A 4636-nucleotide genomic window follows, 5' to 3' on the forward strand; every position below is an offset into this window, starting at 1 on the left:
CTATTCCCCCAATGTAACTATTTGCATGTGGAGCCTTCAGGAGCAATTAGGTTTAAAAGAGGTCATGAGCATAGAGTCCCCATGATAGAATCAGTACCCTAGAAGAGGAGAAGAGCTAGGCTCTCTCTCTCTCTCTCTTTCTCAGATGTGACACAGCGAGGTGGCCAATGTAAGCAAGAAAGAAGCCTTCACAAGGAAGTGGCTATGCCAGCACTTTGAACTTGGACTTTCCAGCCTCCAGAACTGTGAGAAGTAATTGTGTGTTAGTTAAGCCCTCCACGCTATGGTGTTCTGTTATAGTAGCCTGAGCTAAGAAAATTGCTGATAGCCTGACCAGGTGGTGGCACAGTGGATAGAGCGTTGGCCTAGGACAGTGGTTCTCAAAGTGTGTGCCAGGGCGCACTGGCACACCCTAGAAGATTTCTAGGTGCACCCTATGGTATTCCAGAGAAATATGTGCCTGCTGGGGACCAAAAAACCAACAGGGTTTTTGGAGTTTAGATTTTGGGGGGACAGAGGTGTGGGGAATTGGCTGTAAGCTAACAGTCTGCCCAACCCCCCACCTCACTTGCCTGATTAGGTTGCAAAAGGCTGTTAAGCTGTGGTGCTGGATTGTTTACACTACCCCCTATGTTCCCTGGAAAGACTGGAGGCAAGTTTTTTCTATCCTTTGTTTGGTGTAACGTTAAGATGATATGTATGGTGGGGGTTTTCTGCACTCAACACAATTAAGAGTAAAAAGAGAGGAATTCTTCAATGTATTAATGAGGAAATGAGAGTTTGCCTTTCAAATATATGCCCAAACATTGAAGAAATCACTAGAACACATCAGGCTCATGTTTCTCAGAAACACAAGAACGAAAAAACTTAACACATTTGCACCAGGACCTGCTGAATTTACTAAATCTTACTAAGAATGTATCTATATATATATAAAAAGATAACTTTTTTGTCGTTATTTTATTTTTGAACCCCTCTTTTTTACAAATTCTAAGAAGCATAATTCAAAAAATGTAACATAAAAATGTTTTTTGTGCCTGACCTGTGGTGGCGCAGTGGATAAAGCGTCAACCTGGAAACGCTGAGGTCGCCGGTTCAAAGCCCTGGGCTTGCCTGGTCAAGGCACATATGGGAGTTGATGCTTCCTGCTCCTCCCCCCTTCTCTCTCTCTCTCTCTCTCCTCTCTATAATGAATAAATAAAAAAAAAAATCTAAAAAAAAAAACAACAACTAATGATTGATGCTTCTCATCTTTCCATTCCTGTCTGTCTCTCCCTGTCTATTCCTCTCTCTGACTCTCTCTCTGTCTCTGAAAAAAAAAATGTATTTTAATGTCAGAATAAATTTAATTTTGTCGTATTTATTTCTTTTACTTACCATAAAAGCATGCTTGGACTTTATATATTTTTTCTTTAATATTTGACTTAATTATTATAACATTTCACAGAAATTAGTATATAGTGTGCCTACAATTATTTGTAGGATTTTAAGTGTGCCCCAACTTCAAAAAGTTTGAGAACCACTGGCCTAGGACGCTGAGGACCCAGGTTTGAAACCCCAAGGTTGCTGGCTTGAGTGTAGGCTCACCAGCCTGAGTGTGTGTCGCCAGCTTAGGCATGGGATCATATCTATGGTTGCTGGCTTGAGCCCAAAGGTTGCTGACTTGGAGCCCAAAGGTCACTGGCTTGAAGTTCAAGGTTGCTGGCTTGAGCTCAAGGTTGCTGGCTTGAGCAAGAAGTCACTGGCTCGCCTGACCTGTGGTGGTGCAGTGGATAAAGCATCGACCTGGGAATGCTGAGGTCGCCAGTTCGAAACCCTGGGCTCGCCTGGTCAAGGCACATATGGGAGTTGATGCTTCCAGCTCCTCCCCCCTTCTCTCTCTGTCTCTCCCTCTCTCTCTCCTCTCTAAAAATGAATAAATAAATTAAAAATAAATAAATAAATAAACTTATAAAAAAAAAAAAAGAAGTCACTGGCTCAGCTGGAGCTCCCTAGTCTAGGCACATATGAGAAACCAATCAATGAACAACTAACTGCTGCAACTATACATTGATACTTTTTATCTCTCTCCCTTCCTGTCTGTCCTTGTTTGTCAGTCAGTCTGTCTGTCTCTTTTTTTCTCTCTCTCTCAAAAAAGAAAAAGAAAACTGCTGATAGACGTATTTTGGGGACTGAATCGTGTCCCCTAATTTATTGAACATTTCCTAGATTCTCATTTATTCAACAGATGCTTATTAAGCTGTTATATGTTCATTCAACAACATTTACTAAGTGTCTACTGTGTGCCTAGGGTTAGGCAACCCCATCCATGTCCTCAAAGAGATCTCTCAGTCTAGTGGGGATCCCTTGCCTGTTAGTATTCAGAAGGGGAGTGTCTTACTCATTCACACACACTCGGCTCTTGTGTGTACAATGCTAGCTCCAGCAGGAAACTCGGCAGTATAGCACAGTTTCTGTCTTTCCAGAGCCTTTATTCTATTCGAGGAGCTGAGAGTAAACATGAAGAAGTGAGCCTTAAAACGTACATTGCACACATAGTAGAGATGACAAACCAGGATAAATGAATGGCAGCAGACCCTAAACTCTAACCTTTGAACTTAGCCCAGCCATTAGATCTCTCTGAACCTTAGTTTCCCTCATGCCTATTACAGGCTATGTGATCCTCATGGCTATCATAGGCTATGTGAGGCTCAGTGGAGAGGGTACACAAAGCACTTCCACCAACACCTGGTGGGGAAGAAAGAGCAGTACAACAAACAGTAGCTACTGTTATTAAGGAAGCCTGCAACCCACTGTGAGTGGGGCCAGCATGTGGAGGGAGTGAGATCAGGATGACTTATTAACCTTGAGCTGGTGGCCTGGTGAGTGTCTCTCCAGTTGATGTTGTCTAGTGGTGCCTGCTGGCTTGCCATGCCTGCAGGGCTGGGGCAGACTAAGGGTGGGGTGTTGTTTATTCTGGGAAGCAGCCCTGGCTGCTCCTCATACCCTGCACCAGTAGGAAGGAGAGCTCAAGTCAGTGTGAGGCCCCTTCTGGGCCTGGCCTACCCCTTAAGATCCTGCCCATCTGCCTGAAGGGCCCAGGACTGAGAGTGCCCAGGAGGCACAGACCCAGGGGCCAGCTGGGTCATTCAGGTTTGGGACACACTCTCCCTATGAGACTCACCTGACCCTCAAGAGACTGGTCCTGGAGGGCCTGAAGTTCTGGAGGCCAGCCCTTGTTGTGAGTATGGAGGTGAAGCTCCTGGGCTGAGTGGTGGGGGTGGGTGTCATTGGAGGTGGGGTTCTGGCTTCTCTGCCCCTAGAAGAGCCCCTGAGTGCTTTCATCGGGGTCAGCTTCATGACCCTCACCTGTGCAGTCCTACCTGCCTGGTATACTTAGAAGGACTCACACTTTTGGGGCTCAGTGTTCTCCCATCATCATCTTGAAATTCCTTCCTTTTTAAACTCTATTTATTCTTTTTCTTTTATTGATTTTAAAGAGAGAGGATGTGGGGGACATACATCGATGTGTTGTTCCACTTACTTATACATTCATTGGTTGATTCTTGTATGTGCCTGAACAAGGATGGAACCCACTGGAAGGATGTTCTAATGAGCTACCTGGCCAGGACTTAAATTCTTAACCATTTTTTTAAAGATTTTATTTATTCATTATAGAGAGGGGAGAGAGAGAGAGAGAGAGAGAGAGAGAGAAGGGGGGAGGAGCAGGAAGCATCAACTCCCATATGTGCCTTGACCAGGCAAGCCCAGGGTTTAGAACCGCCAACCTCAGCGTTTCCAGGTTCACGCTTTATCCACTGCGCCACCACGGGTCAGGCTCTTAACCATTTTTTAACACAGGGCCCACGCTCTTTTCGTTTTGCACTGGGTCGAGCCAATGGCACAACCTGTCTGGCCTCCATGCTTTGGTTTCCCCCCATGTAACTTCCCCTCGGCCACACCCAGCCCGCCGGGTGTGCCCAGGTAAACCCATTTCGGGAAAGATGGTGGGGGGCCAAGCACCTCCGGAAAAGCCTAGAGTCTGTTGTGTAAATAGTGGATATTGTCACTCAACTTCTCTGAGCTTTTGGATGACAATATTGTACTTACCTCAGTTGGACTGTTGGGAGGGTTAAGAGAAAAGTTCATACAAAGGGCACGGTGCCTGGCACAGAGTACGGGCTGAATAAATTAGAACTATTATATTTTTTAAATGAGGATTATTACGGCGCTATCTTGGAGGGAGGGAAGGAGGGAGCGGTCAGCCTCAGATCCCCAAGGACCTGCCCCAGGAAGGAGTAGCCGCCCCTCCTGCCTTCCCAGGGAAGAGAGCCCCCCCACCCCCCCAGGGCAGGAATGAGGGGGTGGAGGAGCGGGAGCGACACATTTTTGAGTTGTGACCAAGTGGAAACTCCCTCCCCGAGGCGGAAGCCGGGGGCGCCCCACTGGGGCCGGAGCCTCAGCCCGGGCGGGACAAGAGGCCCGGGGGCGGGGTGCCGCGGCGGGTGGCGGGTGGGGGGGGCCCAGGTTTCACCCCTCACCCCCTTATGAATATGCATAAGCCGGCCTGGTCGAGCGGAAGTGTGAGGCGGCCCCGTCCGGGCTGGCCCCGCCTCCGCCTCCGCCTCCACCGTGGGCCCGCGGTCGGAGGGGCGTG

The sequence above is a fragment of the Saccopteryx bilineata genome, chromosome 4, assembly GCF_036850765.1.
Source record: "Saccopteryx bilineata isolate mSacBil1 chromosome 4, mSacBil1_pri_phased_curated, whole genome shotgun sequence".
NCBI lineage: Eukaryota > Metazoa > Chordata > Mammalia > Chiroptera > Emballonuridae > Saccopteryx > Saccopteryx bilineata.